Source organism: Papio anubis, chromosome 2 (genome assembly GCF_008728515.1).
Source record: "Papio anubis isolate 15944 chromosome 2, Panubis1.0, whole genome shotgun sequence".
NCBI classification, from domain to species: Eukaryota; Metazoa; Chordata; class Mammalia; order Primates; family Cercopithecidae; genus Papio; species Papio anubis.
The window spans coordinates 34,917,862-34,944,461 of record NC_044977.1 but is presented as its reverse complement, the minus strand read 5'-3'; the positions used below and the strand labels follow the sequence as shown (position 1 = coordinate 34,944,461).

At 38.9% G+C, this 26,600-nt stretch overlaps 1 long non-coding RNA gene across 4 annotated transcripts in view; it reads right to left on the bottom strand.

Annotated features, from left to right (window-relative positions):
- LOC110742522 overlaps positions 1-26,600 on the bottom strand; it is a 114,036-nt gene that overhangs the window by 10,674 nt on the left and 76,762 nt on the right. The window contains exons 6-10 of one of the 4 annotated variants that reach the window (XR_002520285.2): positions 14,123-14,568; positions 13,732-13,799; positions 10,315-10,415; positions 5,494-5,623; positions 4,509-4,563 (exon numbers count right to left, since the gene is read on the bottom strand). This is a non-coding gene — a long non-coding RNA (uncharacterized LOC110742522). The remainder of the gene's footprint in view (positions 1-4,508; positions 4,564-5,493; positions 5,624-10,314; positions 10,416-13,731; positions 13,800-14,122; positions 14,569-26,600) is intronic. The other 3 variants (XR_002520282.2, XR_002520283.2, XR_002520284.2) reach the window with 3 other exon arrangements.

Genomic DNA, 26,600 nt, shown 5'->3' with positions numbered 1-26,600 from the left:
TTAGTGCTTCCTTCAGGAGCTCTTACAAGGCAGGTCTGGTGGTAACAAAATCCCTCAGCATTTGCTTGTCTGGAAATAATTTTATTTCTCCTTTGCTAATGAAGCTTAGTTTAGCTGGATATGAAACCCTGGGTTGAAAATTATTTTCTTTAAGAATGCTGAATATTGGCCCCCAATCTCTTCTGGCTTGTAGATTTTCTGCTGAGAGGTCCTCTGTTAGTCTGATGGGCTTCCCTTTGTAGGTGACCAGGCCTTTCTCTCCGGCTGCCCTTAACATTTTTTTCCTTCATTTGGACCTTGGAGAATCTGAAAATTATGTGTCTTGGGGTCAATCTTCTTGTGGAGTATCTTAGTGGTGGTCTCTGTATTTCCTGAATTTGCACGTTGGCCTGTCTTGATAGGTTGGAGAAGTTCTCCTGGATAATATCCTGAAGTGTGGTTTTCAGCTTGTTTCTATTCTCCCCACCTCCTTCAGTTACTCCAGTCAATCACAGATTCAGTCTTTTTATGAAGTCCCATATTTCTTTGAGGATTTGTTCGTTCCTTTTCATTCCTTTGTCTCTAATCTTGTCTGCGTGCCTTATTTCAGAAAGGTGGTCTTCAAACTCTGACATCCTTTCTCCTGCTTGGTCTATTTGGCTGTTGATAGTTGTGTGCGCTTCACAAAGTTTTTGTACTGTGTTTTTCAGCACCATCAGTTTATTCATGTTCCTCTCTAAGCTGGTTATTCTAGTTAGCAGCTTCTCTAACCTTTTATCAAGGTTCTTAGCTTCTTTGCTGAACATGCTCCTTTAGCTCAGCAGTTTTTTATTGCCCATCTTCCGAAGACTACTTCTGTCAGTTTGTCCATCTCATCCTCCGTCCAGTTCTGCGCCCTTGCTGGCGAGGCGTTGGGATCATTTGGAGGAGAAGAGGCATTCTGGCCTTTTGGGTTTTCCGCATTTTTTCGTTGATTCTTTCTCATCTTTGTGAGTTTGTCTAATTTCGATCTTTGAGCCTGCTGACCCTTAGACGGAGTTTTTGGGAGCATTTTTTTTGTTGTTGATGCTGTTGCTGTTGTTGCTTTCTGTTTCTTTGTTTGTTTTCCTTTCAATGGTCAGGTCCCTCTTCTGTAGGGCTGCTGAGGTTTGCCGAGGGTTCACTTCAGGCCTTATTCATCTGTTTTGCTCCTGAGCCTGGAGATGTCAGTAAAGGAGGCTGGAGAACGGCAAAGATGGGTAGTGTGGTCCTTTTTCTCGGACCTGTGACCTCGAGGGGCACCAACCTGATGCCAGTATAATCGCTCCTGTATAGCGTGTCTGACAACCCCTGTGGGAGAGGAGAGTCTCACCGAGTTGGGTGGCATGGGGAATGGGACCTTTTTAAGGAAGTACTTTGTCCCTTGATGGAGGGGGTGTGCTTCACTGGGGGGAAACCCACTCATCTGGTCTGCCCTGATTCCTCAGAACTGCCAAGAGGAAAGGCTAAGTCTGCTGGTCTGCAGAGACTATGGCCACTCCTCCCCCTAGAGGCTCTGGCCCAGGGAGATCTGCATCCTGTCCCTGAGCCTCTGGCTGGAGTTGCTGGAGTTCCTGCAGGGAAGCCCCACCCAGGGAGGAAGGATGTGTCAGGGTCAGGCCTGAAGAGGCGCTCTGCCCCTCTGCAGCAGTCTGCCACAGCCAGCGTGTTGAGCTGTGGAGGACACCTCTTGGGGACCAAGTAGTCCAGCCTCCCTGGCTCCAGCAGGGGAAAAGCGCAGCCTGGAACCATAGAGATGGATACCGCCCCTCCCCACCAATCCCCCTGCGTGTTAGGCAGTTATGAGTTCCAGTGCTGGCTGCTGCCCCTCCCACAAGGAGCTCAAAGAGTTTATACAGCAGGCAGCTGCAGCTGTGGTACTGGTCGCCCCCCGCCCTGGGGGCTCCGCAGAGTTAGGCAGATTCTAGCTGAGAGGCTGTTGAGAATCTGCACGGCTCTGGGGTTGGGACCCCAGGCCCCGGTGGCATGGGTTCGCGAGTGGGATCTTTCGCTCTGTGGGTTGCACCGCTCCCTGGAAAAAGCACGGTTTCCCCTGCTGGGTAGCACGCCTACCTTGGCTGGGGGGTGGGGACTCCTCTACCCCGTGTGGCTCTCAGGAGGGCCGCCACATCACATTGCTCTTCCTTTCTCTCCATGGATCACGTCACCCGCCTAGTCGGTTCTGACGAGAGAACCTGGATACCTTGTTGCAGGTGAAGGATTCAGATGCTAATTATGGTTCTTTTCGATTCCCACTGACCACTGCTGTTTCTAGTTGGCCATCTTGGCCCCACCCCTCCAGATCCAGCTTTTCCTGAAGTCATTTCCCTTGGAATTCCCAGTTGAGCCAGTAAGTTCCCCATTCTGAAACTGAATTTATTGTCTCTTGCAACTCAAAGATTCCTGGAAAACTTATCCTATTTGGTGAATTATCCCAAAGGATACTAACTTTCCTTTTTAACCTTAACTGACAGAAATTGTAATAATTAAGAAATCACATTTATGACTTTTATATGTGATTTTATGAGCATATAATTTATCTCAATAAGCTTTACTATTGGGAAGAAACCCACAAGTAGATAATGTGTGGATTCATTTGTTAATTTAGAGTGAAAGGAACACTATATGTAAAACTGTTGATAAGAGTTCATGGAGAATAAGAATGAACATTAAGGTGTGTTTATTAATTAGCACATTTGCCAATGGTTTTTTTCAACCCCTTTTACCTGACATCTCCTTAGAATACAAACACATGTGAGTACTCACCTCCCCCCAGGTGTATGCAGTAAGGGATTAATCAGATTCCAAAGGAGATCAGTAATTCTACTCATCTGGTCTAAAAGATCCTGGGACACTATCAATCTCCTTTTGTAGTAGCATAAAGCCCACCATCTCAATAAATCTACTGTTCATTACAGAGTGTTTTCTATGTGCCAGCCACTATGCTGAGAGCTTGATATGCCAAACATTTCATTGAAACCTCACAAGACCCTATTATGAATCTTATTTATTACAGGTTAGGCAACTGAGCTTCCTGCAAATTAAGCATTTCGCCAAGGTCAGCTAGAAATAGAGACCTGGATTTTTAATCATGCCCGTATGACTTCAAAATCCGTGACCTTAGCCACTATATTATTTTTCAGTTCATCATTTTCTCACAATCCCATCCCTTGTCCACCATCATGATTACCAATTGAGCTCAACAGACTTTGGAGCCAACTAACTCAATTCAATTTCCTGAGGTTCTGGCCCTGTTCTTCCCCACACTGCCCTCTTTCCTCACCTCAGTGCCAGGATTCCCCAACTTCCCAGGTCTCCAGGATTCATCTCAGGAAGCAACTACCCAGGGAGATTAAACCTCAGTGCGGGAAAAGGAAAAGAGAGCATACAAGGAATCCTCAAGTTCTTTTTAAATGATATGTCCTAAAACACATTCTTTAAACCATCTTCCTCTTTAAACCAACTTCTCCTCCAAAATAGGTAGCGAATCTCAAGTTACTGGGACAGCTTCCTCAAATGTGGTATCCAATGAATTGCTAACTTCTTCAGATTCCTCCTGCAAGATTATTCCTTTCTAATTCTACTTACAATATTTATTGTATTACCTTCTCTCCTTATTGTAAGTTCTTCCTACCCTGTTTCTCTGTATCTGATTTCTCACTCTCTGATTCCCCTTGGAGAGTAAGCTCAAAGCTCCTTTTTATCCCATTACTTACCAGCTCAGAAATTTTATCTGCTCCTATTATTTGCTGAGTAGGCTCAAAAATTTTAACATAGCTTATAAGGACTTGCATAAACTGGTCTCTGCCTACATTTCCCTCCCTTTATCCTTCCACTTTCTACATGTGCTATTCTAAAGTATCCTGGTTGCTGGTCCCTGAACTCAGCTTGCTTTCTCAACTTCATGATCCTGTTCACATTGCTTCCTCAGCGTGAGATGTATTTTCACTTGTCTTTGCCCACAGTGATCCTATTTTATTCTTAGAGACCCAGATCACGTTCCATTTGTTCTGAAACCCCAAGGAGAAATTGCTCCTCTTCTTCTGAACACCTGAGGAGCTTACTGACATCACTGTATCCTTGATATTTATCCTATATTGCCTTGTACTGCAGCTGTGGGGTGGGTGTTTAATTCCTTTCACCAGGTATTAAATTTTAAAGAGCAGGACTTATAACTTACATATCTTTATGCCCCACACAACACCTGGCCTAGTGCATTGGGTTTAAGTGATACTGACAGATGTACTAACTGAGTAAATGAAATATATAAATAGGTAAAAATGCTATGGTAGTAAGCATCTAAGATGGCCCCAAGGATTCTAGCCTCCTGATATTCATGTTTTTATATAGTCTCCTTCCACACTGAATAACCAATAAAATATTGCAAAAATGATAGAATGTGACTTCCAAGGTGAAGTCATTAAAGATACTGTGGCACTCCAATCTTATGGAGTGGTTCACATGGTGGGAAACTGAGGCCTCCCACCAACAGCCAGCACCAACTTGGTTACCTGAAGGAGCCATCGTAGAAGTGAATCCTTCAGTCTCAGGCAAATCTTCAGATGGCTGCAACAACAGGTGACATCTTTATTACAGTCTTTTGAGAGACCCTAAGCCAGAATCACTCAGCTACAAGTTGCCAGAGATAATGTATGTCTGTTATTATTTTAAGAATCTAAATTTTAGGGTAATTTGTTACACAGCAGTCAACAACTAATACAGAAGCCCATTGTAATAGCTATAACCACAAGCATTAAAAAGTCCAGAAAACTACCATTGGGTTTCAGGGAAAAAAATATAAACAAAAATGAGACGTTATAAAGAAATAAAACACTTCAAAAAATTGAATGCCTGAGTTGTGCATTTAAGGTATTCCTGTTGCTAGAAGACTACGAAAGATTGTTTTCAGTCTTCAGGTCTCTGCATGTTTCTGATGTGTGAGTCAGAATCTCTAGGTATGTTTGTAATTTTAATGATCAAGCATACAATAAGTATTAATAATTATCATTTCCTTAGCATTCCTATGTGCTAGAAACTGTTCTAAGACCTTTCCAACAACCCTACAACACTGGTACTCCTATTACTCCCATTTTACAGAAAAGGTTACTGAGGCCTACAGCAATTAATTAACTTGCTCAAGGTTTCAGAGGTGGTAGTTGGTGGACTGATTTTGCATGCACACAGCCTGGATTTACAGCCCACACTCTGAATCACTATGCTACATGAAACATCAGGCTTCCTTTAAGAATTGGCATTATAGCCAACATTTCAAAGAAATCATTTAAAGTATCAAAAAATAAAATCATTGTAATAGCTATTTAAAATCAGTGAATATAACTAATTCATAGATTGGCCCCAGCAACACTTACTTGGTCAAAAGATGTTTTTACCTTACTTCTTTTGATGGTTAAAACCGTGAAGTAACACTGAAAGCTGAGAAGCTGTCTTATTCTGTACACTGTCAAGAGACACTCTTAAAATCTTGAGTATATTTACCTCCAGCCTAGTGGGATTTGAAGCATCTTTTTGACTCAAGTTGGGTGCATCAAACAGTGATGCTTGAATCCAGACTGCAATTGTTGGTTTTCCAAGTATGATAAAATCCATTTTACTTTTTTGTTGAAGTCTAGAAGGAACATGGCAAATAAAAAGAAAAGTATAAATTAAGAGATATTTTCATTCAGACTGTTTTCAAGAGATGCTGTTCAAAATCTTGAGGAAGACATGAAAATATATAAGACCCTGTCCCCAAGAGAGTATACTTCCCTCCCCTTCCCTCCATCCCTACTCTCCTAAGCTAACCAGTTTATGTCTCTTTCCATATTTTCCCTATGTCCACACAAATATTTGCAAACAGAAGTACTATATATATATACACACACATATATATATACACACACACACACACAGAGTGTTTTGTGGTGACTGTCATTATTTGTTTTATAAAAATGAGATCTCAAACACTATATATTACCTTTCAACTGAATATTTATCCTTACTAATATATTTTATAGATATTCCATTAGATCAATAGATAAAAGAGTTAACTCAGTCCTGATAAAAACTGCGGAATGGTACACAACTATATGTTAGTTTATTCTACCATTATTCTATTAATGATCATTCAACTTCTCTGTAGAAACTTTTGCCACTACAAAAAGCACCAGAGTTAAACATACATATGACCTACATTCTACTTTTCTTTCTGCAGGATGAATCTTGCTAATAGAGTCATTGGGTCATGGATATGTGTTTTTAAATTGTAATAGAAATTTATAGATTATTTTTTATAGCAAGATTATAATACTCCACATTGTCAAACACCAAAGCAATCCATGAGGATGTCAGCTTCCCTACATCCTTGCTAGGACTAGATCTTCAATTCTGTAGTTTTTGCTACTCTGATGAATAAAACATTATATCTTCTTGTTTTAATTTTATTTTCCTATTAATATGGCAAAGCATTTTTGTGCATGTTTACAGACCACTTAGATTTTTATCTCCTCATAATTACTTAATAATATCATTGCTCCATTTTTCTTTCTTTTAGGCCTTTTTCTATCAATATATACAATGAAATTAAATTAGCTTTCTGTCTGTCATTTGGGCTGCAAATAATTATGTCCAGTTAATCTTTTGGTTTTTATTTAGCTTATGTTGTCTATCTAATACCAGCCAAACACTTTTATTTTTATGAGTCAAATGTATCCATTTTTTTCACTTATGGTTTCTGAGTTTGATTTCTGAGAGAAGGTCCTGCAAACTCAAGATTATACAATAGTTTTCTAAATATTTCATCATTTTGCTTGGGTCACATTCCTTCTTTTTTCAGTATGATGGAGAGAAATATTGTTCTACTATATTTTGGAATCCAGCATTGGGGATGAGAAGTTTCATGCTAGTTTTATTTTTCTTTACAAATAAACTAGAAGTGCGTTTGTTTGTTTGTTTGTTTGTGTGGAGGCGATTGCTTTTTAACTACACTGCCTGAAAATGTGAAAATTTTTCTATTTATTTTTGTAATTCAATAATTCCACCAATGTATATCTAGGTTTATATATATTTTCATTAATCCTACCTGGCCTTCAATGCCTTTTAAATTTATAGACTTTATTTTTAAAATGTATTAATTTTAAAATTTTCAATTCTCCTTCATGAGTTTGTTCTCCTTCTCCTTCCCATTGGTTACATGTTGACCTTCTGGTTGTTCGCTCCACGTTTCTGAGCTTTGCATTCATGATTTCTCTCTGTTTTCACTCTGTTGAGAGAGATGTCCTTCATTGGCTCTTCCAAGTCACAAATTCGCTTTTAATAAGTAACTATTTTCTTTTTTTGTCAACAATTTTTTAAATATTTTAATTTCATAAAGCATTATTTGTAACCTTGTCACATCTCTTTGAGTTTTATTATCTTTGTTTTCAAAAGCATCTGTGAACTCTTTCATCCACTTTAGTGGAAGTCATCTGTCACAGAGCTTACCTAGGAATCTTTCTGTGAGTGACTTCTAGTGAAGATTATTTTTGTTTTTGTTTTTTCTTGCTTAACGGTTTCATGCCTCTTTAGCAGCCACACAGATCTAGCTATCCATGTGTCTTAACCAGGGACAGACCACCAAGTGGGAGCTTGATTTAGATTCGGAGGCAAACAAACACCACTCATTACAGTATCATTTAAAAGATAACCTCTTCTGGCTTGTTTTCTTTCCAAAAAGAAGTATATTACAAATAATTTTAAGGTTTAAAGGCAATTTATCATTATTTCAATGTGGTTTGGGGACTCATGAGTTCTAAAATGATATAAATGTTGATAAGAGAGTTACATTTAGTATCTACCTATTACTCAGTAGAAGGTAGTAAGACTAGTTGAGTCACTATGGCTCATGTACACAATGAATTAATGTCACTAGCTCAGGATATTGCTCAAACTGACCCTTTTCACTTATAAAATACTTCTAACCAAATGAGAAAAAAGTTAAAAGCAACCTGATGACATTTTTAAAAAAGGAAAAGGAATTATCAACTTTTATCTTCACTGTGTGTTTTTAGAGAAGAATTTTATTTGTTTTTTAAAGTGCCCTCTAACCCTGTCTCTACTAAAAATACAAAAAATTAGCCAGGCATGGTGACGTGCGCCTCTAGTCCCAGCTACTTGGGAGGCTGAGGCAGGGGAATTGCTTGAACCCGGGAGGTGGAGGTTGCAGTGAGCTGAGATCACGCCACTACACTCCAGCCTGGGTGACAGAGCAAGACTCCATCTCAAACAATAAATAAATAAATAAATAAATAAATAAATAAGTGCCCTCTAATAGCTAATGATAGATTGGTATTCAAAAGAAAAGGAAACAATGAAGAAAAATATCTCAACCTGGAAAAATTTGCCAGTCCCTGCCATAGAGGAAATCGTAGCCTGGCATTGGTCTGTGTCATCATTCCAGTTCCAAATTGGAGCACTAGACTGTATTGTGCCTTATCTCCCAGTATGCTAAGAAACCAATTATAGTAAATAATATTGCCTTAAGGGATTTTTCAGAGCCCCTGAAAAAAGATCAGTGCAATAACCTAGGACCTTAAAGGTCAATATTTAGTTGTAGGAAATATACAATGTTCAAAAACATAGTTTTATTTAATATTACTTTTTCAAAACATATTAAACAATTAACATTTTACAACATTTTTTTGTGATCCTTTGGTGACCAGCAGTTGAAGAATACAGCAGGATAAGCAATAAAATAAAAATACCAAATATTTACTAAAATAATATTTCAAGAAAAACATAATGCTCTTATATCAATCCAAATAGACTTATTTAACCGACAACCTTTAATGTAACTATCAATCAGATGTGTTGGATATTCAGTTCTTCCATTTCCCACACACTGCAAAAAGCTACACGTTTCTCTGACTCACATAAATAATAAATGGTCCTTTGTACAGAGATGAACCTTTATTGTTCGATCCCTCAATCAAAATGGAAAACCATATCCCCAGGCAAGAGGCGCGTTTCAGGAGATATGGGATTTAAAACAAAATTAATGTTGCAAAATAAGAAAGACAAGATTGAAATATATATCAGGACAATAATATCTAAATAACTTTAGCAAGGGATCCTGTAAAAAAAAAAAAAAAAACAAGAAACAAAAACAAAAGCTATTTAAAGCATATGTGCAGAATTTCCTCAAAGAAAGGGGAAAAGCTTGATCTAGACAGGGCACTAACCCTAAAGGTGAAAGCTCTGGACTCTGTTTCACATTATGCCACTGAAATTGCTGTGAAGATCTGAGCCACACACTGTGTCTGTTGTTGGGTCCTAAATATTTGTCCTTCAAGCCTTCTCAATATTCATCCATAGAATCTATGTCATAATGAGCCCAGAAGCATAAACACTTCAATAGGAGAGTTACCAATAGAGGATATCCAACAGATAGAGCCTATTTCTTAAATTTTCATTATGCCAAGAACAACAGGAGGTTTCTGGAAAGCATGAGGTAACTATTGGCCTATTTAAGAAGCTCTCGGTTGATGGAAACATGGATAGTCCTTCTTGGCTTGTCTTCTTTGTTGCCTGCTTTCCTCTGCAGCTTAAATAGGAAATGGGCTGAAAAAATTGGTAAATCAGAGGACACGCATGGCTTCATTTCCAAGAGTTGAACATTTTGGAAGCAATTAGGAAAGGCCTTCAGGTTTGCTCTTGGACAGGTATTGTTCCAGGATTTTGAAGATATAAGATAACAACTCAAATATCCACACCCTCATCCATTTTACTTTGGCATCGAGACAAAGGTCTTATGACATTGCATTTCCTCTAATTCTCAATGGTGTGTAAGGCCAAAGTTGTGATATCCAAGCCCAGGTTTCAGTTGGAAGGTGAAAATGAAGTGAGTGAGCTTTTTAGCCTCTTTGGTTTTAGGCCATTCAATATACTTTGTTGAACTGAAAAACTTCTCTTAAATTTATAAGACAAGTTATCCAGCCAAATCTGTCTTTGGAGTTTGTGTTCAAAGCTCCAGCAATAACAATATGTTACTTATCCTTGATTTGTCTCCTCTGTGGAAGTTTTTGGGGACTTTCTAGGTGACAATGGCCAGTAAAGATCTGGATGTAGAAAATCTTGGTCTCTTGTCCAAATACTGTCATAATGCTGGTTTTAGTAGCATAAAGGCATAGCCACTTGCTTATCATTTTGATCTGACTCTGCTGCCACAAAAAGTACAAACTACACTGTCAACATTTGAGCAATACAAATCCTCTATGAGTTGTGGGTTGAGTCTACTATTGTCTTTGCAGTGAAACTAGTGGGTATGTATTAAGTAGTTTCTACCTGGATGAAGAATCACTCTGTCTCTATACCTTTTGCAGAGTGGGTAGACTTCCAGGGGTGATGTTTTTCGGCTAAGTCAATGAGGCTTAAAACCTTGAAACCTTAAAAAAAAACATTCCAGCATTCAGTTTAGAAAAGGGCCAGGCTCAAGAGGTCAATATTAGTGTCAAAGTCAGAATTCACTCCTCACAAGTTCTGGAGAGCCAATGTCCTCTACCAACCTAAGTTGATTCCAATATGATCTTGTAAGATCTAGTTAGAATAAGGATTTTCAGATCCTCAAAGTAATGTGAACTCCTTAAGGTAACCTCCAACCTTTCTTTATCTTTTGAGGATGAGTGACTCATGGACAACTTGAGCCAGGAGAATCTTCCGGATTAATTGTGGGTTCTATGTGCATTACCCATACCCAGCCCTGCCAACTACCACCACCAACTCTGCAGACCATGTCTTATGTCTGGAGCCATGAAATTTTATCTTCCGGGGGTTAGTGAAGCCTCTGTAACTTTTGCATCACAGTATATTTTTAACTAAAACTACAGTGGCAAATCCTGCACCTTTTTAAGTTGTACAGAATATATGATAGCCTTCTTATTTATTTATTTATTATTATTGTTATTTTTGTTTGTTTGTTTATTTATTTATTTATTGAGACAGAGTTCCACTCTGTTGCCCAGGCTGGAGTACAGTGGTGCAATCTCGGCTCATTGCAACCTGTGCTCCCTAGGTTCAAGCAATTCCCCTGCCTCAGCTTCCCAAGTAGCTGGGATTACAGGCAACTGCCACCATGCCTAACTAATTTTTTCTATTTTTAGTAGAGATGGGGTTTCATCAGTTAGCCAGGCTGGTCACAAACTCCTAACATCAGGTGATCCACCCACCTCGACCTCCCAAAGTGCTGGGATTACAGGCGTGAGCCACCGTGCCTGACCATATAATAGCCTTCTTGACAACAGTAGGACCCCCTAAGAAAATGGTCACATTAGCTAACAATATTCCCACAATCAACTTAACCTTTTCTAGAAAATCATATAATTGCCGGTATCTTTCTCGTACCACTTTCTCCACCTGTAAATTTTTTTTTTTTTAATTTTAGATGCAGTGGATACATGTGCAGTCTTCTTATATGGGTATATTTTGTGATGCTGAAGTTTGGGCTTCTATTGATCCCATCAACCAAATAATGAACATAGTGCCCCATAGATGCTTTCTAAACCATTGTGTCTCCCCGCTTTGGTAGTCCCTACCATCTGTGATTTCCATCTTTACGCCCATGTGTACCTACTATTTAGCTTCCACTTATACATTAGAGCATGCAGTATTTGGCTGTTTCTGCATTAATTCACTTAGGATAACAACCTCCAGCTGCACCCATGTTGCTGCAAAGAATCCAATTTCATTATTTTTCATGGCTGCATAATGTTCCTTGGTATACATGTACCATATTTTATTTTCCCAATCCACTGTTGATGGGCATCTAGATTGCTTTTTACATTTGCTTTTTACAATAGTTTTTACATTTGCTTTTTACAATAGCAATAGTCTTTGCTTTATAACCCTCTGTGGTCAACAGAGACACAGCCAACACTGCTTTTAACTATCTTTATCTCTACTCTGCATTTCAAACTCAAGAGGTTTTTAAGAACCCCATATTCTCCTTTTACATCTTATCAAATTTAATATCTATTCTATGGCAACAGAACTATCTAGGAGTTTTCTTCACTAGATGTGATTATCTGAAGAAAAATAACTATGGCTCCATTAAAAGAAATGTAGGCATGACTCCCAGTCATCCCCAAACAAAATATCAGAAGAATAATTTACCAAACAGTTATGAAAATCATCCCCACATAGCTTCTAAATTATTCCTTTGTATCTCAGGCTGGGTAGTCAGGTTGACCCCCAAAGGGAGAAAGCGGCAGTGTTGTTCTCTCCATTGGTGATAAGGGATGATATTTTCTCTCTATGGGTTAATAAAACAGTGCTAACCACATACTCTCAACCAAAGTAATAATCTGTCTCAAGAAAAATTAGTTCATGCCTCTTTATCCTTTCTACTTCCTTCCTAGAGAGTCCTGTAGCAGCATATCATGTCAAATAAGTCATCTCAAAAGGGACCCATAACAACTTTTGGGCAGGTCCTTCTGGAAGTGAAAGAAGAAAATATGAGGGGACTTTTATAGCAGTCATGACCCAGGGACTATTATGATGGCAACTCTTCAGGTACACATACATATTCCCCTGAAATATTCTAGAGGACTCTAAAAGCCAGTTTGAGGATCACTAGTCTAGGATCTACAGATTATCACTTTCGTCAACATCATCATCATCACCATTATCATCAATCAAACATCACCATTAAACATTGTGTGAATCTCAATCTCTCTGTATTAGGAATTGTGACTGAAGACAGAGAGATAGAATAATTCCTTACCACGTAATTTCAAAGCAAAGAAAATGAAATGAAAATTTGTTCTACATATCTCAACATCTGCCTTCAAAATTTAAGATGCCTTCTAGGAACATTCTAACATCCTTTCATCTCTCTTATCAACTTACTTATTATCTCATAGCAAGAACTTGGAGTTCTTTATGTCATTCCACATATAATTCTATAGTCACCCCTCTCTTTTCATGTTCTTCCCTCCTATTTCATCCAACACCATCTGTATTGTACAAGTAGTATCCTATAGATTGATCTGAAACACACCTTTCTGTTTCTGTGCTGTTCAAGCTATACCAATAACAACCAATACACATAGATTCCAATATGCTTCACAATCTGTCATACATATGCCATTTTACTAAGCATGCAGAGTAAATTGAAGTATAAGAGGTACTTTTTAGCACTGAGTACAGGGTAACAACAATTTTTGTCCTTTTGTTCCTTGTGTTATGGCTGACACAAGACATAGATAAATTAGTACTTCTCAGAGTGACAAGACACGTTGGGGTCATTTTGGAGAGAATACAAGCATGTCAGTTCACTGTACCTCTTTCATTGCTATTAAACACTAAGTCTTTGGAAGCAGAAGGGTTTTGTTTTGTTTTGTTTACTGTTTTGATGTACACTCCTTTCTGATTTAATTGTCCTAGCCTAATCATTCTAATAAGATGTTTCAATGGATAAGAGACTTATGAAATCAGTAACTTCACTAACATCACAATTGTTATTGTATCCAGTCTTTTACCCATTATCCCTTAAAGTCAATTGATAAATAATCAATTCCATAAAATACAGGAGAATCTATATATTAATGCTCATTCTTACAAATGTACAGGGTTTTTGTATTATTCACCCAAGGAGGAATTATTGAGCATTTATCATGCACCCCTTCTCTCGTACCAAGCAATATACTCTGCTAGAATACAGAAATGCTATATTTATTTGGTAATACCAAAGCAGTCTCATCAGACCTATACCAGGCTCTTTTGTTCAGCTCCTTTTCAATTCAGTTACATCTGACCAGTTCAGTAGATGATACCTGAAGAGAAAATAAAGAACATAAAATTTCTTTGTTTGAATTGTTCTCCTAGTCGGGTTTATGTAACATAAAAAGTAATGATCCTAAATCATGTGTATTTTAATATACTATGATGTTGAAAGGCTCAATTCTATGCTGAGACACATAGGACTAGAATATAAAGTGTTTCCGGTAGAAAAATGAAGAGAGAGACAGAACATTGTTTTGCTGCTTTTAAATAAGCCACACAAATAGCTCAGTCTAAAGGCTATGTGTGTGTCAGTGTGAGATAATCCTGCCCTCTCCCTTCCTCTCTCCCGCTTCTCCAGGGAAATGAGTCACACCTGCTCACTGCCCTTGATATGATGTTTGATATTCTGAATTCCCATCAGCCCTGCACAGCTAGGATGATGTCAGCACAGTTGACATTGTTAGATCCCTGCTCTGCGTACATCAACTCCCTGTCGCTCAGGCGTCAGCTGAGTGTGGTGAAGGGGAGGAGGCATCATCATCTTAGCAACCAAGCCCACGTATCCAGGATCCAGAAATGGCATCTGGCACTTTGCTTTGGGGATTTCCAGCACTTCCCAGAATTTCAGCCAGATCAGAACACTTGCTCTGAATTAAAAAGAAATTACTCATCCTCTTCTCATCAGGATGTGTGTGTGCTTTTACAAAATTTTATATCAAAATGTTTGTCACCAAAGTATGCTTTATCGAAGTCCTCATCTCATTTTTCCTCAATTCCTCTGGGATATCCTTTATTGACTTTTTAGAAATAATCTTGCTTCTATTTAAAAACAGAAAAGGTTAAATGAGACCCTTTTGTCATCCTTCTACCTCAAGTCAAAAATATGTGTAATATGAACAATCAAATTGTATGGAAAGTAGATAATTATGCTGATAATAATAATCTTCTAAGATGACTCCAGATAAAGTATGGCAGTATTTCTAGGTCTTGTTTTCTTATACCCATTTAACAAAAAATACAATAACAAAATGAACTCAGTTGCAATTCACATAGACATTTAATCATCTATTGATTATTTGGGAAAAAGGAAAGAGGGAGAATTTAGGGAAAAAAACCTAAAAGAGTATTTTGGAAAGTGTTAGAGTAGAAGAACTGTGGTAGTACCATGCCACCATGCCACAGCTGTCAGAAGCCCCAACAATGCAACAATGGAGACTTAATGTCTACTTTTCCAGAGCCGTTTCTCCAAGTTATTGTGAGTATCTTGGCTGCTTCATATAAATGGTCCCAGTTGTTTTATAGCTGTCTTACTGCTCCACTTACTTATTCCCAGAAATATTTCTGAGTAGGATCCCTGCCTCCATTACACATAGAGTGAAGTGGGAGATTTAGGTATGTGCTGTGGTCAGAATATGTCCTCCAAAATTCATGTGTTGGAAGTTTAATTTCCAATGCAACAGTGTTGGGAAGTTGGCCTTTTGGGAGGTGTTTAGGTGGTGAGGGCTTCTCCATCATGAATAGATCAAAGCCCTTATAAAAGAGACTTCAGAAGGTGTTCAGCTAACTTGCTTTCTTGCCCTTTTGCTTTCTGCTGTGGGAGGACGCAGCAAGAAGGCCCTCACCAGACACCAGTTGTTGGTGCCTTGATCTTGAACTTATCAGGCTCCAGACCTGTGAGAAAATAATTTTCTGTTCTATATAAATTACCCAGTCTCAGGTATTCTGTTATAACAGCACAAAACAGACTGACACAGTAAGTAACCAGACAATGACAGTACGGGGTGATAAGTGCTTCTGTAAGAAATGAACCTAGGGTGCTGAGAGCACGGAGAACCAGAGCCCAACTCAGCCTGGAGTTCAGACATGAGAAGTTCTCAGGGATGGCTTCCTTGAGTTTTCATAATTCTTTTCTCAATTATAATGCAAATGCTTTTTATAAATCCTGACACTTTGTCCATCAAACACTACTAAAAATTTAAATAAGCAGCTCTACTCAGTCCAGGCAGTTTATTTCTTTCCTGACATGCCTAAGGTACCCTGAACATCCACATCCCACAAAATGAGAAACAGATATTCCATTTGGCTTCTTGTAACAGTGAAAATGAGAAGAGTTCAGAGAGCTCTGTCTTTCAATCTCAAGATCGAAATAGGTGAGGGCTGGTGGCTATATACAACACTTTGTGGTTCCCCTTCCCCCAATGAATTACTTTCCATGCTGTACTGTAACTGCTTATTTGCTTGTCCTTGAAGGTGAAGCTTCAAGAAACCAAGCTTTTTGAAAGTATAATTATTTATCTTATTTACCCCACAGTATCTGCCAGCTATCCCCAGTCAGACCTAGATCCTAGAACAGAGTAACCATTCATTAGATTTTTCTGTTGAATAAATATTTTATGCTTTTGCATCTCTTACAGATTTTAATCCTAACTTTGCCCCTATAGTTTAGAGCAGCATTTCCTAGCCTTTTTCATATATTAGCCCATATGGAAAATGAAAGTATTTGTAAGGCACACTTGGGTATATGGGGGAGGCTGCTCCAGGCTGCAAGCTGTAAGCCCCAGTCCCTGCCTGATCCCCTCACCTCAGAGCCCACCTTCCATACCACACTCATACCTTCCACAAAACATAGGGGATCCATAGAAGGACATATCTGAAAAATCATTCAGTACTCATCACTTGAGAAGCTCTTCTGGTTTAGATAAATAAAAAGGTAAGAATGAAACAAGTTAACTTTCTTCCACTTAGGTTTTTGTAACCTAGCTCTCCTTCCCAATATTTTGCAGTGGTTTTACTGTTAACTTTCAGTTTTTAAAATATCTTTTTTGGAACGCTCGTGCATTGCTAATGGGAATGTAAAATAGAGTAGCCCATGTGGAAAACAGCATGGCAGTTCCTTAAAATATTAAACATAGAATTATCATGTGATCCAACAATTCCACTACTAGATATACACCCAAAAGAAGTAAACATGGAGACTTGAGCAAATATTTGTATACCTATGTTCTTAGCAGTATTATTCACAACAGCCAAAAGGTGGAAGTAACCCAAATGTCTATCGATGAATAAATAGATAAATAAAATGTAGCAAATATGTACAGTGGAATAGTATTCAGCCTTAACAAAAAGAAATTTTGATACATGCTACAATATAAATAAAACTTGAAGAAATTATGCTAAATGAAATAAGCCAGTTACCAAAGGACAAATTTTGTATTATTCTGTTTACCTGAGATGGCTAGTTAAATAGTGGTTTCCAGGGACTGGAAGGAATGGGCAATTAGAAAGTTATTGTGTAGTAATATGAAGTTTCAGTTCAGGAAGATGTAAGAATTCTGAAGATGGATAGTGGTGATGGTAGCAGAACAATGTGAATATACTTAATGTCACATCTGCACATATAAAAATGGTTAAAATGATAAATTTTATCTTATATGTTCGTTACCACAATAAAAGAAATATATCTTTTAAATGGCATTACTAAAACATTTAAATGATAATAATTATTACTATATCTATTTGTGGAATGATTAATGGAAAGCTGGGATGCACTGTTACACGGCCAGACATCATGGAGACACTTTGTTTCTCATCTTGCAAAGCAGAGATTTGTCAATAAATGTTCATTTGTCCCACCCCAAACCCCGGCTCATCATTACCATGACCAGTGTCTGTTGTCCAGATGGCTCTCTGACATTTCACACATTATGCAATTCTCAAGTCATTTCAAAATGGATCTCAACTTGACTTTTTTCATAAGCACAGACTTATACACTTTTTTCCATTCTCACTGTTGCCTTAAATTTTTAATAAATTGTGATTGATTAACATTTGAATGCAAATGCAAAAGCCTTGATCGACTTGCACTTACACTGATCAATGCTTCCAAGAAATGCAAAGCTCTAGTCTCTTGAAGATGGAGCATAGTTTTGAACTGACAGATTTTCATAGTATGCCTAGCATTAGATTAGCACTTTTCTCATGATGTGTTTACACAGCACAGCACAGAATTTCACATGACTTGATTGGCCTGTTCTTTTGCTCATTTCACGCCCAGCCTTTCCAATGTAAAAATTACACATTGTTTTTTTCTCACCCAGTTTCTATGCTTTCTTTCTCACCTTCATCTTAGATGCTTGATTTAGAGCCCCATTTCTCATTCTTTGATAAGAATATCATATTGCTGACAAATTAAAAATGTAGTCTTGTTGGGAGTGAACAGAGGCAATTTTACAGTCAAAAAGAATGGTACAGTCAACCCATGAGAAACTGTCAGGAGCATGAGTATCGTAAGCCTAAAACCTATGTTTAGCACTATAATCTTTCTAAGACAACATACAAAATTGTAGCAAGGTAATTTGGAGCTTATATGTACTTCAATTCTCTCACCATTGTAGCTTCAACCCCTGTCAAACTGCCTGGCACACAGTAGGCCTTCAATTCCACTCCACAGCACTATCGTCTAAATCAGTAAATGATGAGGTGCTTAGCACCCAGAAATAAGGTGCTTAGTAGAAAGGAATGTAAATAAGTAAGAAGTTGATTACAATACTTTCTACTTCACTGAGACCTGGCCCTCAGGTGTTAGGAACAGTCCTAGGAAGAATTAACATCCACATTGAAAAACAGTAATAATGATAAGTGGAAGAGGATAAAGAAAGTTTGAGCTTTGTCCTGGGGTAATGAGAAGCTATTAAAAGATTTTAAGTAGGAAAGAGATATGATCATATTTGTATGGAAAGATCTCAGATTGGAGATGAGATCAGACCAGAGAGAGGGAGAAATTTTTGAATCTAGCTGTTTTTTTGAGTAAAGTTTTGGAGGATAAAATTTTGGCTATAGAGAATTCCTAAAGGTTCACTGCATTCTGAATTGAATTGTGATCTATCTCTGACCATAAATGACTTTAAACTATAAATGACACCAAACTAGACTTGGCTGCATCTAATGTATTGAATCAGTTCTTAGAGGGACTCTGCTTTCTAGCTCCTCCTGGGAATTCCTTCCTGTATGTTCCACAGATGCCTCAAACTCAACATGCCCAAAACCCACAGCCTTTTTCTGTCCCCTTTCCCTCCTTGGCCACTGCTATGCATCCTATATTCTTTAGTTTTAGTAAATGGCATTTCTTCTCTACCATGCCTTAAAAGCTAGGACATTTTACTCTCATGGATTTCTCTTTTTCCTTTACCATCTACATGAATGCACCATACCATTTCACCTCCTATATACCTCCTAAAATCCTTCCCTCTTCTCTGACCTCATTGATTATGCCATAGTCCAGGCCCTGTCATCCTTTACTTTGACTATTATAATAGCTGCTGCCAGGCCTCATTCTGTCCAGTCTCTCCACTTGAAATTCCTTGCCATTTACTGTTGCTCCATTGAACTTTCTCCTATGAAAATCTGATCATATCATTGCCCAGTTTAAAGCCCTGCAAAAATTGGAGCAAATTAAAACAAATTTCTTCATGTGGCTCTTGACCTCTTACCAATATCTCTTCTCACACCCATCTTTGGCATGCAGCCCTAATCACCATCGCTGATTGAAAATCTCTTAAGCAAAATGTCCAACACCATTTTCAATGTCATTTTCCCTGTTACTGGGCAAAATTAGCCACTGTCTGGATGTATGTTTGGCTCTAACAATATTGCTTTGGATGGTAATTATTTACACACCTGCTTTTCCTCCAAATCCTGGGTCTTAACTCTGGTTGTATTGGCCTCAGGATGAATTTTGTGGGTTTCAGAACTCACATTGCATGCAAAATTCTGTGTGCAAGTGTGGGTGTGCACATGCAGGCAGTTTTCATCCACACTCAAAGGGGTCCATGACCCCAAAAAAGTTAAGTGCCACTACTGCCCTAGACTGTGAACTTTTTAGGGCATAGAACATGTTGTGTTCTTCTTTGTATAGCCAGCTTATTGAAGAGTCTGATCTCAGTAGGCCATAAACATGAAACAGTTTTATTTTTCTCTAATCCTTACTTTGAACTAGATTCTGTCAAATCTGCCTTTCCTGCTCTTTAATGACATCACAGACAGATCTTATAACTTTCTAGCCTCTTTCAGTTATTAAAAAGACCAGTTCACATGTTTGGCTCCTGATTCAAACAAACCAATTCTAAGAAGACACTTTGAAACAATCAGGGCATTTGAACATGGACTAGTATGAAAGAATATCATGAAATTAGTGTTAATGTTATTTGGTATAATAATGAAACTGTGGTTATATCTTTTTTAAGTGCCAAAGCATTAGAGATGTGTGCTTAAGTATTTTAAGATAAAAATTAGAAAATATTTGAAGTTCAGTTTACAATACTTCAAAAAACCAGTGGGAGCAACAGATTAAGCAAGATTGGCAAAACGTTAATGAGTATTGAAGTTGAGGAAACAGTACATAGGTATCATTAATGAAATTATTTCTATTTTGTGTATATTTGAATTTCTGATAAGCATTTTTTTCTAAACTCAGTTCAGTCAAATTTAAAACTCCACTCTTATTCATATTCAGTGGTGTGCTAGTAAATGTTTATCAACCAGCTCTATAGAAAAAAAGCAAAAGAAAGTCCTGATTTGTAGCATTTGCCAATTTCTGTGGCTTTAATACTTCTACCATGGTCAATTTCAAGCTGCCAGTATAATGCCACTGAATGAAGAGTTGGAAGGAGAGGAGCAGTAGCATGCTATTTTGCAGTATTTCCACCACCTATAGCAACAGTAGATATAAATAATAGCATAAAGTAAAATGTAGTAAAAAATTAAGAAATGATGAGCTTTGAGTATGTATTGCCTTTGTTTTAATATTATTTATTTAAGTGTATATGAATGTAAGTTATTTTATTTTATTTTTGTTTTTGTAGAGACAGGGTCTCACTATGTTGCCCAGGCTGGTCTCAAACTCCTGTCATCAAAGCAATACTCCTGCCTTAGCCTCCCAAAGTGCTGGCACTGCAGGCATGAGCTTCTGTACCCATCCTATTTTTTAATAATGACTGTTTAATAACTGACTCACAAGATTCCTGAAAATTTAACCATCTGCTCTCAGGAACCGGTACAAGCCAGATTCAGAACATCTCTGTAGCATCCTTCCCTTTCTCAATGCTGAATGCATAAAATATTGAGGACCACTGCTCTAATGTTAATTGACACAGTCCCATTCCTTACTCATTACTGTGAGCATGCTCAGCTCCTCTTAGTCAGGCATAACCAGCCAGGAAAAGGGAGAAGCAAATGAATTACCCCCTTTCCTTCTACCCCTCTCCACTCATGCTTCTTTGAATCCTTGCTTCAGGATTGCCCCTGGAATTACACATCAATGTATTTCCTATCATTTTACTCTGTGTTTGCTTCAAAATAGTTATGCACATAACTCTACAATGTTTCATAAGTGCTTCCATCTCTCTTAAAAGAATCACTTGATTTTTCATGGATTATATTGTAAAGCAAGAGGGTGAGAGGAACTTTTTTATTCCTAATAAATACTGTTAGAGTATTGATGCCTTAAACCACTGAGTGAGCACCCTCTTGGCTTAAGCTTAAGTACAATATATCCATCCATTATTTATAACCATTTAAAATTTTTAAGTAGTCCAATCCATGGTGTTACTTACACTTATCTTTTCTGTATTCTAAATCATGTGGCTTCAGTTTAATAATGAGAAATATAATATGTATTTTCATATCCCGGTTGAGAACACTAAATTTTTACCACTTTTACATACACTTTACATAGAAGGAACAATCACAACAGAGTAATTCCAGCACAGAATTTTATCATAATCAAAAAAAAAGTATTGCTTAACAATATATACTGTACTTCCTCTAATCTTTACTCAACCTAAAAGCACAAATTTACATGGATTTTCAAGGTACAGATCAATTCTGAGACTGCACCCCTAAGCCACTTGACTTATATAACAGATGACTCCTTTCTGTAAATAATAGGTTATACTGCCATAGTCACAGAATAATAATGCTGGAAGGAAATTAGACAGTATATTATCTAGCCTACCTCTTAATGCCCAGAGAATTTGAAAGTTGACACATGCATGCACGTGCACACTCACACACACACACAATCACCCAGCTAGTTAATAACCAAAAAATTAACTAGGCTGAGTGCAGTGGCTCATGCCTGTAATCCCAGCACTTTGGGAGGCCGAGGTAGCAAATCACTTGAGGTAAGAAGTTTGAGACCAGCTTGGCCATAATGGTGGGTGAAACTTTGTCTCTACTAAAAATACAGAAATTAGCCAGGTGTGGTCCCACACGCCTGTAATCCCAGGTACTTGGGAAGCTGAGCCACGAGAATAACTTGAACTTGGGAGGTGGAGGTTGCAGTGAGCCGAGATCACGCCACTGCGCTCCAGCCTGGGTGACAGAGCAAGACTCCATCTCAAAAAAAAAAAAAAAAAAAAGAAAAAGAAAAAGAAAAAAACCACTCTAATATTTATTGTACTAATATAGCACTTAAGTACTAGACCTATTTGTAGAAATCTCATTTAATTTATACTTAATAGAATTATAAATTCTACCAATACTTGTTTTGCAGATGAGGAAATCAAAATTCAGAATGTTTAAGAAATGTGGTCATCCAGCTAGGAAGTCAGAAAGCCTGGATACAAATAGAATCTGTCTGATCCCAAAGCCTGTGGTCTTGGGCCAAAATCATTTACTCTTCCAAATCTGGAACTCTACTCTTCTCCGCTGACCCTAATGATCTTTCCACCACAGCCTAGCCCCATCTCAAAATCCACAGTTAAACTACATTTTAAAATTTATTGGTGCATATCCTCAAGGAGAAAGAAATAAGCCCTGATGCCCATAAAAATATGATGCCAATAAAATCTGAATCTTTTCCTTCTCCTAGGCTCTCTCTCATATACCAATGTAAAATTGGAGACAAAAAAAAAAAAAAAAGCAACAAGATGTTTTGATTCTGGGGTGTCCTGCCTGTAAATGTTACCACATGACTAAATGTATCTTTATACTTATCTATGCAATATAGGGGTAGGGGAGGAGAAAAATCTTTTCCTCAACTATCCTATGTTCATGCCTAAGGCCCCTATAACAAAAGACAGATTAATAAAAGCACACAGGCTGGGCACGGTAGCTCACCCCTGTAATCCCAGCGCTTTGGGAGGCCGAGGAAGGTGGATCACCTGAGGTTGGGAGTTCGAGACCAGCCTGGCCAACATGGCAAAACCCTGTCTCTTCTAAAAATACAAAAAATTAGCCAGTGGTGGTGGCACACACTTGTAATCCTAGCTACTCAGGTGGCTGAGGCAGCAGAATTGCTTGAAGCCGGGAGGCAGAGGTTGCAGTGAGCCAAGATCACTCCCCTGCACAAAGTCAGAGTCTGTCTCAATAAAATAAAAATAAAAGCACACAAATTTATTTGACGTAAGTTTTACATGAGAACCTTTGTAAGAAAAAAAGACCCAAAGAAATGAGTAAACCTTTGTTTTTGTTGTGCTAGGTTTGATGAAGAACGGACAGTTTGGGAGAACTATTATTGGACAAAGGGAATATGATCTAATGGTGATAAACTGGGAGAAACTTAACAAAGCCTATTTGTTCAGATTCTTTCCTGTGTCCCTGTGTCTCCGGTTCATTTCCTTCAAATATAGGGAGGGAACTGTTCACATAAGGATTTTTGTTTTGCTTAGGGAAATTCAGAAAATACTTCCCAGATCAAGACCATCCTGGCTAACACAGCGAAACCCCATCTCTACTAAAAATACAAAAAAAAAAGTAGCCAGGCGTGGTGGTGGGCACCTGTAGTTCCAGCTACTTGGGAGGCTGAGGCAGGAGAATGGCGTGAACCCAGGAGGCGGAGCTTGCAGTGAGCGGAGATCGCGCCACTGCACTCCAGCCTGGGTGACAGAGCGAGACTCCGTCTCAAAAAAAAAAAAAAACAAAAAGAAAAGAAAATACGTCCTATGTTTCGTAACCTGCTTCAAAGGAGAAGGGCAGAAAGGAAGGCGAAAGTGACTTTCCTGCTTCTGCTGCTTTCTCAACTGCCAAAGTACCATATTTTGGGGTAGCATATCCTGACCCTATCACAGGTTACGATAATCTGTTAGCCTTTCCAGCCACCATGCTTTCTCTCTCTCATTCGCTGCTGAAGATCCAGCACCTATAACAGTGTCCAGACCATAGTAGGAGCTCAAGAAATATGTTGACTCTGTAGAGCTACTTCAGATGGATGGGATTTCGAACAGGGCAAGCCATGAAATATGATTTGGCAATGTCCCCACCCAAATCTCATCTTCAATTCCCACATGTTGTGGGAGGTTCCTGTGGGAGGTAATTGAATCACGAGGGCAAGTCTTTCTGTGCTGTTCTTATGACAGTGAATAAGTCTTGCGAGATCCAATGGTTTTAGAAAGTTTCCCTGCACGAGTTCTCTTCTCTTGTCTACCACCTTGTGAGATATGCCTTTCACCTTCCTCCATGATTGTGAGGCCTCCCCAGCCACATGGAATTGTAAGGCCATTAAACTTCTTCCTTTTGTAAATTGCCCAGTCTCGGGTGTATCTTTATCAGCAACGTGAAAGCAGACTTATACAGTAAATAGTACCAGTAGAGTGGGGCACGTCCAAAAAGACACCTGATAATGTGGAAGCGACTTTGGAACTGGGTAACACGCAGAGGTTGGAACAGCTGGAGGGCTCAGAAGAAGACAGGAAAATGTGGGAAAGTTAGGAACTCCCTAGAAACTTGTTGAATGGCTTTGAGTAAAATGCTGATAATGATATGGACAATGAAATCCAGGCTGAGGTGGTCTCAGATGGAGATGAGGAACTTGTTGGGAACTGGAGCAAATGTGACTCTTGTTATGTTTTGGCAAAGAAGCTGGTGGCATTTTATCCCTGCCCTAGAGATTTGTGGAATTTGAACTTGAGAGAGATGATTTCGGGTATCTGGCAGAAGAAATTTCCAAGCAAAGCATTCAAGAGGTGACTTGGGTGCTGTTAAAGGCATTCAGTTTTAAAAGGGAAACAGCATAAAAGTTTGGAAAATTTGCAGCTTGACAATGCAATAGAAAAGAAAATCCCATTTTCTGAGGAGAAATTCAAGCCAGCTGCAGAAATTTGCATAAGTAATGAGGAGCCAAATATTAATCACCAAGACAAAGGGAAAAATGTCTCCAGGGCATGTCAGAGACCTTTGTGGCAGCCCCTCCCCTCATGAGTCTGGAGATTTAGGAGAAAAAAAATGGTTTCATGGGCCGGGCCCAGGGTCCCTCTGCTGTGTGAAGTCTAGGGACTTAGTGCCCTGTGTCCCAGCCACTCCAGCCATGACTAAAAGGGGCCAAGGTACAGCTTGGGCTGCTGTTTCAGAGGGTGGAAGCCCCAAGCCTTGGCAGCTACAAAGTGGTGTTGAGCCTGTGGATGCACAGAATTCAAGAATTTAGGTTTGGGAACCTCTGCCAAGATTTCAGAGATGTATAGAAACGCCTGGATGCCCAGGCAGAATTTTGCTGCAGTGGGGGGCCCTTAGGGAGAACCTCTGCTAGGGCAGTGAGGAAGGGAAATGTGGGGGTCAGAGCCCCTACACAAAGTCCCTACTGGAGCACCACCTGGTGGTGCTGTGAGAAGAGGGCCACTGTCCTCCAGACCCCAGAATGGTAGCTCTACCGACAGCTTGCACCATGCACCTGGAAAAGCCACAGACATTCAATGCCAGCCCGTGAAGGCAGCCAGGAGGGTCACTATACCCTGCATAGTCACAAGGGCAGAGCTGCCCAAAACTATGGGAACCTACCTCTTGCATCAGTATGACCCGGATGTGAGACATGGAGTCAAAGATCATTTTGGAGCTTTAAGATTTGACTGCCGCACTGGATTCTGAACTTGCATGCATCCTGTAGCCCCTTTGTTTTGACCAATTTCTCCCACTTAGAATGGTTGTATTTACCCAACACCTGTACCCGCATTGTATCTAGGAAATAACTAACTTGCTTTTCATTTTACAGTCTCATAAGCAGAAGGAACTTGCCTTGTCTCAGACAAGACTTTGGACTATGGACTTTTGAGTTAATTCTGAAATGAGTTAAGACTTTAGGAGACTGTTGGGAAGGCATGATTGGTTTTGAAATGTGAAGACATGAGATTTGGGAGGGTCCAGGGCAGACTGATATGGTTTGGCTGTGTCCCTACCCAAATCTCATCTTGAATTCCTATATGTTGTGAGAGGGACCCAGTAGGAGGTAATTGAATCATGGGGGCAAGTCTTTCCTGTGCTGTTCTCATAATCATTAATAAGTCTCATGAGAGCTGATGGTTTTATAAAGAGGAGTTTCCCTGCACAAGCTCTCTTCTCTTGTCTGCTGTCATGTGAGATGTGCCTTTCACCTTTTTCCATGATTGTGAGGCCTCCACAGCCACTTGGAACTGTATCCATTAAATCTCTTTGTTTTGTAAGTTGCCCAGTCTCAGGTAGGTTTTTATTAGCAGTGTGAAAACAGAGTAATACACCATCTTAGAGCAAGATCCACAACTCCTCTTTGATTCTCCCTTGTACTGATTTTAAAAATAATAAAAGAAACATTCCTTCACAAAAGAGAGAGCAGACACGCACTAAATGGATGCACTGCATTACAGAAGTGAAGGCTCAGAGTTTTAATTGAAAAATACACCGAAGTAGAAATGGCTTTCCTTCTTACAATTGTTTCTTTTGCGGAGGACATTTAGGCTGAGACTATTTAAAATATTACTGAAGAATGCAGCTAGGCTTCTATGAGATAGACATACATTCATTGAGAATTCCCCAGAGGCTTCTAAACAAGCATGTACAGCAAGTTTTTTTTTATTTTGTTAGCTGTTTATTTTTGATGGAGGCTTTCA